The 12,476-nt window shown below is 34.3% G+C and overlaps 1 protein-coding gene and 1 long non-coding RNA gene across 6 annotated transcripts in view; both read left to right on the top strand.

The window, feature by feature from the left end:
• The window catches only part of RALYL (RALY RNA binding protein like), a 387,048-nt gene that overhangs the window by 252,120 nt on the left and 122,452 nt on the right, over positions 1 to 12,476 (top strand). The window lies entirely within an intron of this gene.
• LOC136991262 (uncharacterized) lies at positions 562 to 4,601 on the top strand. The gene is made up of 3 exons (XR_010883317.1): positions 562 to 604; positions 1,328 to 1,370; positions 4,548 to 4,601. It is a non-coding gene; the product is annotated as an uncharacterized lncRNA (long non-coding RNA).

A 12,476-nucleotide genomic window follows, 5' to 3' on the forward strand; every position in this document is an offset into this window, starting at 1 on the left:
TACACTACCCATTGATTATTTATTTTCATTTCCAAATATCCATATCCATGCAAAGGTATACTGAAATTCTTTCTTCTGAAAAACATTCTTTATTTTTGTGTAGTTTCCTCTTCAAAGAGAATTATATGTTATTAAGACCTCACTTGAGCAGCTGATGCAATGAAATGTCTCCCTGTTTTTCCCCTCTACTCCTTTTCAGAATATTTGGTAAAAAAATAAACAACACAAAAAAACCCAAAACAAACAAAAAAACCCCACTTTGACCACATGTACTTTTATTTACAAAATATCATTTACTAACCCCCACCCTGTTCACAAATCAAACCTACAGCCAGGTAGTTCTACTGCCACTAGAGGTCAGACTGTTCCTTGCCTTCCTCTTCATCGATTCCATTCTACACCCACCACTGCGTGCTCCAAACATTGTGTTAATATAGACATTTATCGATCTCATATAGCACATTTAGCCAGAAGGAGAAGCCGCCCTCCCCGCTTTAACCTGCCTAACCTAGTTCTCATTACTATCATGCAGGACGAACATTAATCTAAAAATCTCTGGCACTGAAATACAAAGCCTGTGAGGTGATGGGAGCATAGTAAAAAGGTAAAAATATGAAAATGATAAAAACACCTAGTAGAAGAAAATAATGTTCTTCCCTTTTTTTTCTGCACATCTCTAGAAGCATGTGTGAGGCATCTGTTTTTTTCTCAATTCTGTTGCACTGTATGGCTAAAGTGAATTAGAAAGTGTTCTGCTACAAACTGGCATTTGTAACCAGTATTTTCAAAAATGCAAAGCATTCAGATACAATTCCTGTAGAACTTCAGGAGAATTAAAGTATATCGTTTGCTGAAGGATTTCTTTAAAATCATGAAGGAAACAGATTTATTTTAATAAAATTGAGAAGTTTAGATATACTTTAATTCTTTAAAGCTATCATCTGAGACTTAACTTGAACTCGCAGATAAATAGCTTAATCCAAAGTTCATTGAAGCTCATACAAAAACTGACACTTCTTTCAGTGGGATATGCACCTGGAGCTTAGTACATAAAGCCATTCTGTTCTTTTAGGCTTCTTATCTGACACTCTGTTTGCCTATTGCTAGTAAACCTGTATCCTTGAGGGAGAACTCTTACCCAAATGAGGTATTATTCTGGTCTACTATGCTTATTCTACAAATCTCTTCATTTTCCTTTATTTTCTGTCTAGTTCTGCATGGTGCTTGTTCACTAGTCTTAAGAAGGCAAGTTTGCATTGTCTATTCTCTTGAAAATTTGATTTTGAAAAAGTTAAGTAAAATTCTTTTTTTCTTTTATATTTACTAGTTTGGGGAGACATCCATATAAGGTGATGACTTCTTAAATTCAAGTAAGTCATTAAATTTGATATGATTTTTTTTTTAGAAATCTAGTCCCATTTACAATAGGCGACACACCGTGTGTGTGTGCTGTTTGCTGTAATCTGTGCTTCCTGCAGGTTGTGACTATGAGGAATTCAAAACTGCTCTGAATTGAGACTTAAGGGGTCTGGTTTCAATGTTTGGCTCACTTTCTCATGAGCCTGAGTGAGTCACTCAGAAACACTTTACTTTTTCAGGTTTAACTCAAAAATTCTCATATAAACTTAATTTAAGTCTCTAAAGTCCAAGTCTAGATTTTAAGGTAGTTCTCCATAGAATTGTGGTATCTTGCCATTTCTGGTAGTATTGCACATGCCTAGTCAATCTTGACTTGTCCTCTTGCTCACTTCATTACAGGGTGTTTCCTTGTTATTAAGGCTCTGCAGACAAAATATGTGTGTTCTCTGTGACAATACAGATAAAAAAATCAATTAACTCATAGGAATTGGATGGATCTGTAAATCCTGGAAGACAGTAGCATTCTGTTCATTGCAAACACTCAGTCAGAAATGGATGAGCATGAAGGAAATTATATCATGGTGAGTGCTCACCATTCCCCTGAACTGTGTAAATGATGTTCCCCTCAATCATTTGGAGAAATGACTATTTTAGAAAAAAAAAGTGTGGGTAGTTTTCCATGAAGGATTCTCTTCTTTCTCTACAAAATTTAAGTTACTTGTCTACAGTAATGGCAAGTTATGGGGCTTTTAGATGTCCCCAGGACTGTTTAGCCTGAGTCCCCAGGTTGATGTCTGCATTCCTCTGCTACTAAGAAGACTGACTGAGTTCAGACTAGCAGGCTCTGATTTCAGTCATCCATGTACAGTTTCCATTAAAATCAACATGTGTCACTGGGGAACAGAGAAACATAAATGTTTTGAAGCTGGAGTCTAAAATCACCCCTGACTAATCTGTTTTCCTGAATTCTTTAAGAGTTTACTTCTATATCAGTCTCTTTCTTCCCACTGTTTCACTTTATGAATGCTTTCTGAACTTTCCCCACTTCTGCCATAATTCCTCTTACCAAAATGCCTGGAACACTCCCCTGAAAAGATATCCGTTGGGTGTTTCTTGCTCATAACCAGGTAACTGTGCAGATCAAAAATGCATCTTACAGTGGTTGACATGCAGAACTGCTCTTAAAGGCAGCAAAAATTTTATTTTGTAGTGACACTCTGCTTTAAAAGACCTGCAGTAGTCACCAGTTGTCTTTGCCTTTTTTCCTTTTGTTTTATGATGGACATTATCTTCCATTTCAGGAAAGTGTATTTATCAGTGTAGTTGCTATGGTATTTCAGTCTCTCTCAAGTCTCTCTATGGAAATGTTTATGTTTTCGATTCAAAATATAACTCCAGCCTTAGTGATTAGCCTTTGAATTGCCTTCATTAAGAGAAAGCCCAATCCACTTAAGAACCACAAGAATATTGCACTTTTAGAACTCCCCAAAAGCTTTTCATCCCCCCAAGCAGAGAGAGCTCTGGGATACTAGTATAGCTGTTCATCACAAGATTATCATGCAAAGTTACCATTATCATCAAAATTAATTTACTTGCTACACATATCATGCTGAGTCTCTCAGGAAAACTCTTAATCTGAGTAAAGCTAAGTATGTCCCACTCCTATTACTGGGCTTACAGTTGTCTTAAATTCTCCATTGTTATAATCATGAATTTGTCTTTACATTTTACAACGAAATTCTTATTTCAACCAAGACCTCTAAAAGGAGGCATATGATAAATATTAGTAATGGAAATTTTACCCTTACTCAGTATGAGATGTGAAGAAGGGAAGAGTTATCTGTTCCCTGGGGATCCTCTGAAATGCTATGATTGCATAGAAATCTATCCCTATCCCCAGACAGGGATCTTCAAAAATTCTGATGAGCTGCCTCAGAGCTCTAGAATCATAGAGAGTTTGAAATGGAAAAAAAAGGCTCTTCTATTTTGTCCTCATGCTTCTCGGGCAACAACTGCATGCATCTGTTCTTCCCAGTACATCTCCTCCAGTTTTTCTGTGCTGGAAAAGATATTGTTGGTCTCTTGTGCCTTCTCACTTTGAACTGCCACCTAAAATGATAGCCTTCTTCAACTATAATGTGATTAAAACCAAGATCTTCCTTGGGTGTAAGGGGTCTTCAGACAAGCAAGAAGTATCTCAACTCAAAAATAGCAGGCCTGAGAAAGCACACTAGACATAGAGTTGACATTCATTAGAACTTCAGCAACTTGGTCATATTGAATTCACTTCTGACTGCTATACATAATACATAAACTTTTTTCTACAATAAATAAAATGCCTACGTTATCTTTAAAACATAACTCCAAGATTTTCACATAGCAACTTTTTTCCCATTTGAATGCATTGAAAAAAATCATCATTCTGTAAGCATGTCACTTTATAATGTATGAAGGCAATACAAATATGCAGTTCCACTGAGAAGCATCACATGCCCACCAAGAACAACATAAAACTTAAAAAAGTAAGTGGCATTAATCACAGCAATAAGTCCAGCAAGAAGAAGGAACTTTGTTCTGAAGGAACTCTTTTTATTTTGGGAGTTGCAATTGAAGCCCAAGTGTCAGTAGGTGGCACTGGAGACATAGCTGTGTGACTGAAGTTTCCCTTAGAGAAACAGCCTGGAGACTAAGTTCAAAGAAATATATTTTTTAGTTTTTCCTTTGCGCAAAGTGTGGTAGCTGAAGGTCACTCCCTCTAACTTGTATTATAAACCCCTGTGATACTAGAGCTGTCCTGTCACTTGCTTGAAACCAATGCAATTGCCTGATCTCTTGTCCATAAGTGAAATTCAGGCAAGTTGCAAAAGTAAACTTTTGTTTTGCAATATTTTGATCTATCAAAGTCTGCTGTTTGGGAAATAAAGAGGTTTCATTCTAAAAGAAAAAAATAATAAAATGCCTGATTGGGTGGGCTGAGGAGGAGGAATCATTGCTGCTGAGACTGACTAATATTATTTAACAAAGCCTTGTCACTCAAGTGTCAGAGGGAGAGGTTTAGGGGGGTTGTTTGGGGAAATACCATAACTAGGCCAAAGTCAATTTGGATTTTCTTGGTGATATTCACCAGAGATGTAGAGTGTTTACTTTGTTTCTTTCTTTTTTTTTTCCTCGTTTTCTTTTTTTACAAGCCTTAGCCTGCACTTCATGTAATGTTCAAGTCTTCTGGATCTTTTGAGTCTCTTGCCTAAGCTTGGAGTTTCAGCACCTTCAGGAACTCAGAGGGGATAAGCAGAAGAGACTAAAATACGGGAAGACACCTTAAGGAAGACACCATCTTTCTTAGGGCAGTTACAGAGGCAGCAGTGAATTATCATCAGTTGAAATAGGCTTTCTCAAATCAGTACTTACTATCGATCTGAACTGCTGAAGGCAAAATGCCTTGGGTCAGATTTTTGTGGCAAAATTTACCTAAATCTTTCGTAGCAAAAATAGATATTCTGACTCATTCCATCTTCTCCAGAATAGTATCGGTATTTCTCCCTTTCTCTCTGGCTTGTCATAATAAATAGCTCCCTCTCACACTCACATGTTTTTTTCTGATTTTCCATAGGGTCTCATTCTTAAATTTTAACATACTTGAGACTAGTGTTATATTGATTTTTCTTAAGTTTGTTGCTTTGATTCTTTATAGACATTTAATATACATGTGTAAACCTCATTCCATGTGTATTTCCCAGCTTGGGACAAACTTATGATGCATTTGTTTCTCTTTTTAGTGAGCTATTGAAAATTGAGGAAACTGAGGTACATATGATTTTCATAAAAAAATGTTATAAGATATTCAAGTTTTCCATATTTTCTACAAAAATAATAGTAATAATAATAATAATAATAATAATAATCCCAGTCAAAATTCTTAGTAAGACAAGAAAGGAGCAAAAGGCATCTAAGAAACAATAACAGAATATGAGTAAATGAAAGATAAAGGCTAGTATTTTCTTATAGTAACTGATCAAAGCATGACTCACACATAAGAAAAGCAATAGCTTTGCAAAACATTAGTGAAAAAAAAAAAGCAAAAGCAAATAAAAACTAAGTTTGTTGGTGATTGTACAGCTGCCAGACAAGTCCTTAAAGCTAGGTAAGCAGAATTTTCTGTGGTAAATTCACAAAATAAGATTTTGCATCAATTTTTCTCTTGATAACAGAAATAAATGGAAAAAGAGTGAATTTTGAAACTGACATAGGAAATAAATGAAATCTAATTACTGTAAAAATGTGCATGAGTATGAATGACAGCTCAGTGCCACAAAACTGGGATTAAGTTAAGCTCATGTAGTCTCCGTGAACTATCCTATCTATTTCACCCATTCTGGCAAATTAGTGTAACAGATAATAACGACAGCTTGATGTACAGGATTAAGAAATTCCTGTGGTGCTAGCGCTGAAGAACAGCCCCAACTTGCAAAAGAATGAACACAGTATATCATCTGTATGAATAGGAAGCCAAATATCATGCAAAACAATATGCTGCAGAGCACTGAGTGCTGAAAATATTGAGATGATTTTGCCTAATAGGCCAAGATCCACCGCATAAAAAACAAAAAAATCATCCTGTATCAAAAGAAATAAAATATCCAGTGGTCAACTTCATATGCCTTGAGGGTAAATACCCTTCAGCCTTACTTTCTTTTCTGTTACGTGATTTGCCTTAGGACTTTGTTAGTGTGTTCAGACTGCAAATGCCTCCTGTTCCAAATTTTGAGACACAATATAAAACAATTAATTGTTAATCTGGGTAGGAACACATGAATACCTCTGATAGGTATTGTAGAGACTTGATAAGTCCCTATAATGATCTGCAACCTGCCAATGTGAAGAAGAGGAAAAAAAAGTTATTATCTTGGTTTTGACTGGTCAAATATCTCAAATTTGCAGTTCATATCTCTGCTTCAAATATATTGCCCTTTATCACATGAATTGTGAATCCCCTTTTGAATGTTACATTCATTTGAATAAATTAGTGTGCCCATTCAGCTGTGTTGATCACTTTAAGATAAAAGATTAAGTGGTCCTATTCTGCCTCTGTTCTAAGAGTTTCTTTGTGTGGTGATAGGATGGTCTGAATTTAGCATAGGTTAAACACACTCCCTGTGTATTCCAGTGTATTATAAATGAAGTTGGACCGACATGTAAAATCAAGTTTGGAAGAGGGTTTGGAGCTTGGAAGAAGTGTATTTTATTTGTTATATGGTATCCAGTCCTAATACTCATACTCCTCTGATATAAGTAACATTGCATCCAAAAATGAAGAGAATTCTTAATTAGTAAAGTTTTCATTTCTTTAAATTACTTAGACATTTACAGGAAGAGATAGAATAGTTACACCTGTTCAGGTTTTTTGGTTTTAATGGTGCCTTTGTAGGCCTATTCATATATTTGTTTTAAAATGTTATGTTTTTAAATTGTGTTATAATGAAATGCTACTGAGGCTTTTAGTGGGGTTAAACATTAAAATGCAATGGCATTTTTGTTTAGATGGAATGGAGAAATCTCATTGCATAATAGGCTGTGATGCTAACATTTCAGTAGCTGTCATTTCTTCCAAAATGCTAAAAATATATTTTTAATGATCTATAACTTTGCAAAACAAGAAAATATACTTGCATTATCAAAGGAAATTAAAAGTTGAATTTGTCATTATGACAATTTAATTCTACTTTCCTTTGGAATATTTTCATTTGTTTAACATGTGATGCTCCAAAGTTGCCAATATCTCAGGATAGATCCTAGGCAGTGATTTAAGGGTATATAATTTTGTAGATGCGATTACTAAGGGAACTCCTAAAAGCTTTACTTGTTAAATATTTGGTACATTTTTGAAGGATTGCAAACTAGTATAGTCTAGTTTAGTCATCCTTTGAAATAATGACTCTATTGAATATTCCAAGACTACTTCCAGTAAGATGCTTTTACCAAAAGAGAAAAGATTGGGCAGTGAAATGGCATGATTAGTCATATGATTAGCCAGAGGTACCATTTATAGATCGAGTTTATTCATCTATTTGAGAGATTAGGCTATTAAGTTCACTAAACTGGAAAATTAAGAATTGTGTGCCAAATGTTCAGCTAGTTTAAATTAAAATAATTTTGATGATTTTCTTGAATTTATGCTGCATAAAGTAGAACATCTCACGTCATGGAGCTCAGTCATCCATGGATGCAGGCAACTGAGGCAGGCAATTTACCTCTAATTTAGAACAGCTGATCATTTTCTTAATCTTGAACACATCACTAATAAAAAATACTGTATTCTTGAACCTCACTATATATTTTCTATATGGTACCTTAAAAGAAACAAAATCCTATTTCCCCTTCTCCATAAATCAGGTGTTTTAAAGGTTATTTGTTGGGTATTGTTTAGAATGTTAAAATGTTAATAATGTTACAAGAAGCAATTGAATATTTGAACACTTTAAAAATAATTTTGTTAGCATTTCTTAGTCTGAATGAGGGCTGCTCAAGCTGTCCTATGTCTTGTTAGGCCTCTGTAAAAATGCTGACCTCTTCAAAAATTACCGTTATGTATCCGCTGCTTTTGGAACTTTGTGGAACTATTCTGCAGGAAGTGCTGTGACTGTAAGGAACTTTATCTAAATTTCAAAAATCCACTTAACAGGCTTGTATTAATGTCTGCCATTTATATAATTTTGACTGCTGTTCAAAATATTCAGCTGTAGAGTGTTGACAAAAAACATGTGAAACCCTGAAAAGAAATACTTCAGAGTATTTTGTTTTCCTGGTCCACAATACTGCTTGGTGAAAGTGCACTGTTTTATACAATAATTTTTGCATCAGTAAAGTCTAACTCAAATTTTCACATGAATTCATTTTTCACTTACTGGAAGTCACTGATAATGTCAATAATAGTTTTCACTGTATGTGTTTTAGATTTTTTTTTAAATCTCAGATTAAACCCTTAAAATCACGGTGAAAGTGTAAAACCACCATAAACGGTGAGAGACTAAGTTCAGTGCCAATCAGAAAAACAAAAGAGAGTCTGTCCATGCTCATTTTTTCTAGCATTCAATAGTTCAGCAGGACCTTGATTCTCCAAAGCACATTTTCTTAAATTTGAGGGTTGTAAGTACTGTATCCGTATGGAATAAGTAATTTTCAGAGCTCTTCTCTTCCTTTTGTGAGCAGAATAGCCCAGAATCTGTACTTATTAGACAGTAAAATAGCATGGTCAAGGTTTTCATTTTGCAAAAAGTAAACAAAATCCAGACTGACATGAATCTGTATTCCAATCAGTAAGGTTTAGGTGCCTTTAAATGAGAGATTTTGACTTTGTCTGAAATGTGGACCATCCGTAACATTTTTCTAAATGTAAAAGATTTGCAAATTAAGGTTTTGTCTGATTTTAATTAGCATCCCACGAAGTTTAATTTTCCTGTCAAACTTCAGAGAAAATGCTCTTGTTTTAGTGTGTTCTAATTATAACTCTCTTTTCAGTAAGTCATTGCTCTGAGGGAGGAAAGAAACCCTTTTCTGAAGAGCTTGCACTTTATTCTTTTTCTTTATCTTTTAGGAGTCGATGAAGTTAACACATATGACCAATAATGTGCAATCTTATGCAGCTGCCTTACTCCTTCAATAATGACAGGGAGGAGAGCTCTGTGTTTAGCTAAATATTAGTTACACTGTGTCCTATGAATATCAGTTTCAAAATAATTTGCTACACCTTTTATATTCTAACACGTGAGCAGTCTAGACGTTTCAGTCCAGAGATACATGGTGAGTAGTAATACTGTCTTTATAAAATACTTACGTCTGTTATTTTGCTGGAGTATCATTTTGAGAGGATTTTTCTTATCTGTAAATCTGAATTTTATTATGCCTTGTCTGGTCTAGCTGAGCCTTTGACCAAGAACAGGAATTTTCAAGAGTGGGAGTGATCTGGTGACAGATTTTGGGGGGGGAAGACTTTAGATAGTCTAGCTTTTTAGATATTTGCTTTGAACAGACTTTATCTTCAGAAGGTGCTATTCTCATGCTAGCTGAAATTTTTTACCCTTGCAAGATGCCACAAACCAGGGAATAGACAACTTGACACCTAAATTCTTCAGTGCCTATGATTTTAGGCTTAGGTTTAATAAAGCATTTTGCCTGCTCTTGTTTCACAGTTGCACATGCAGTCTCTTCAGCACTGAGCAATTGAAAATAGCTCCAAATTTTGGAGAAGGATTTTTTTTCAAGCTTAACTATTACTATTAGCTATTAACTATTACTATTAACTATTAACTATTACCAAGCAATTTTTCTGCTCAGCTCACACAGGGGTAAACTGTTCTTTACCTTCTGTACTGTACTGATACAGACAGTTTAGTCTGTCATTAATTATTGAGAACATAGTTCTGTTTTCTAGATTTCAGCATCCCATTCAAAAGAATTGTTATATTTATTTTCAACAGAGGAGTTAATTCACAGTATAACCTGATATTCAATAGTGAAATGTCAAGGTGAGAAGTACTTAGTCTTTCCAAGTTCCTCTTATTGCTTATGCTTTTGAAATATGTAAAACACCCCTAAATGGAAAATGTGTTTTATTTGGAAGTACCTTATCATGCAAAAGTGGATTCTGATGAGAAGTGATTCTTTATTGCTAATAATGATTTTCCTCTTTCATTAGAATGTTGTTTTTTAACTTTTAGTAAGGATTTTTAAATTCTAAATATATTTCACAGGTTTGATATGCTTTTGTCAAATGTGTAAACAACATATTTAAAGCTTTTTGGCTAAAAAGTAGTTTTTTTTCTTTTTAAATGATATTTCAATGAAACACTTGTGCTACAATAGTGTTCTTGATTAAAAAACCTATTTGAGTTTAAAACAAAAACAAATTTACTGAGTTGCTATAATAGAGAAATAATATAGAAATGTAGGGAAAATATTTTGTTTCTGTATAGAATAGCACTAACTCAAATTGTTTTTGATTTAGTTGCAATATTTGGAGAAGCTGCTATATAACTGACATTCTAAAACTGAATCTATGAATTCAGCTATTAGACAAAATGTATGTAATCCTACCATAGACAAGCAGCCTTGTTTAGGGAAAAGGTGCTTCCCTCCACCTATCTACCAGTCTAATTAAGACATTAAATCAGAAGCATTAATAACTTGTAATTTAATAACTTCTTGTTAGCACCTTCCTCCCCTCTGCCACCACACATATACATGCACACACATGCCGCAGCCCTGCAGGAAGGAAAAAGGATGAACAGTTATGAAGTTGGAGCCACACTGACATTTTGCATGGAGTGAGCAGATCCCTGTAATTCAAAGGACATTTCTCTGTGTGTGCCTCAAAATACACTTGCTTTGGTGTGGTCTTGTGGAGGGCTGGTATAAAGCACCTTTTTCCCATCACTCCAGAAATCTGTCGTCTTCTCCTTCTTCTACCTTTCATCTCTGCTAAAGACCTTATTCTCCATCTCAGGCCAGCCATTACACTGACTGATTATGACTAAAATTATCTTGAATCCTACACAGTGAGAAAAAAGAGATCCCATACAATGAGAAAAGAAAGTGGAACCTTTTCAGGTTTCTCTTGACTGTTTTTATAAAAGCATTAATCTGAAATGAAATGTTGGAGCAGCAGCTCTTCATGGGCTGAATCATAAAATATCATCAGTTTATACTGCGGTGAGCCCTAAATTGACATTTTAAGTGCCTAATTTGTTCACAAGAGGTACTTTCTCAAGCTCTCCTTGTTCTGTCTTGTAGAGAAAGTGAGAGACAAAGTAGATTGGAGTGGGGAACCTGAAAATGCATTTTGAACATGTTTATTTCTGTGGCAAAATTTAAGTGCGTTAAGGCAGTTTAAATAAACATGTAAAAAATTTAGAAGGGGATCTCATGTACATAGTTACCATTCTTACTCTGCAATGGTGATGATAACAAATGGTTTCTTCAAATGGCTATGTTTGAAAAACCTGTTTGAGGATTGATGTTCTGAGCCCTTAAGCAGAATCAAGATATATGAATTTGAGGTGTATTTTTGCATTGTTTTGGGATTACACAAAAATGGATTCTATTCTGAAAGCTTGTACCATTAAATTTAGCATGCTGAAGTACCTCATCAGTGTGATTGATAATTAAAAATGATGTGAAAAGGAAAACAGGACAGCACTGAATTGCGTGTCACACTAACCAAATTGAAGTGGATATCACCTGTTTGCAGAGTTGACACAATGGGTGTAATTCGCATTTAAAACACAACTCTGTATATTGAAGTGGAATCATTTTGTTACTTAAGCAATACCAAGATAGATTAATAGAAAAAGCTGTCTTAAATCTCTCATGAAAACTCACAATATTCAGCACTTTGTTTTTCTAGAAATGATAATATGTATGAATGTTTTGATTAAATCCACCATTGAGCACTTGCTGGTCTATTAAAAGCCTAAATTCATTTATTAATTCATCAGATCTGTTTTGATCTAAATTTGGCACTTGTCCACCCTTTAAATTACCAATATCCTGTAGGATCTACCAGCTCAGAGACTATGGAAACTGGTGCCTACTTATTCTAGATTTAACAACAAAAAGCAAAAAAAACCCTTTTTCTATTACTTAATGACTTTTTGCAGTTTTATACTAGGGTTAAAATTTTTCCAACTGGATAAAAGCTTAAATTTTCAAATATTAATTCTAGACTCCTTAGGATTGTTTTGATTATCCAGACTAATAAAATTCATAGTCTGCTACTAAATAACAAAGAAAAAAATTACTATTGTAAAACTGATAATCATTGTTCTACAATTTTATATTAAATATATATGTTTCCAAGTATAAGGTTTTGGGGGTTTTTTTTGCTTTATTTAGGAAAATTTTCAACCTGTAATTTTAGTATGTTATCCAAAACATTAAAGATATGATCATTGAAAATATTACTGTAAGATCAAATAAAGGGAAACTTTTCTAGCAACAAAGCTCAAAAATAAGATTACTAAGAAGTAGTTTAATAATCAGAATAATACAGACCACTTCTCTATATATTATTTGCATTGCCTGAATTATATTAATGTAAATACTGAAGAAATGTAGTTCTTGAA

This window comes from Apteryx mantelli, chromosome 2 (genome assembly GCF_036417845.1).
Source record: "Apteryx mantelli isolate bAptMan1 chromosome 2, bAptMan1.hap1, whole genome shotgun sequence".
NCBI lineage: Eukaryota > Metazoa > Chordata > Aves > Apterygiformes > Apterygidae > Apteryx > Apteryx mantelli.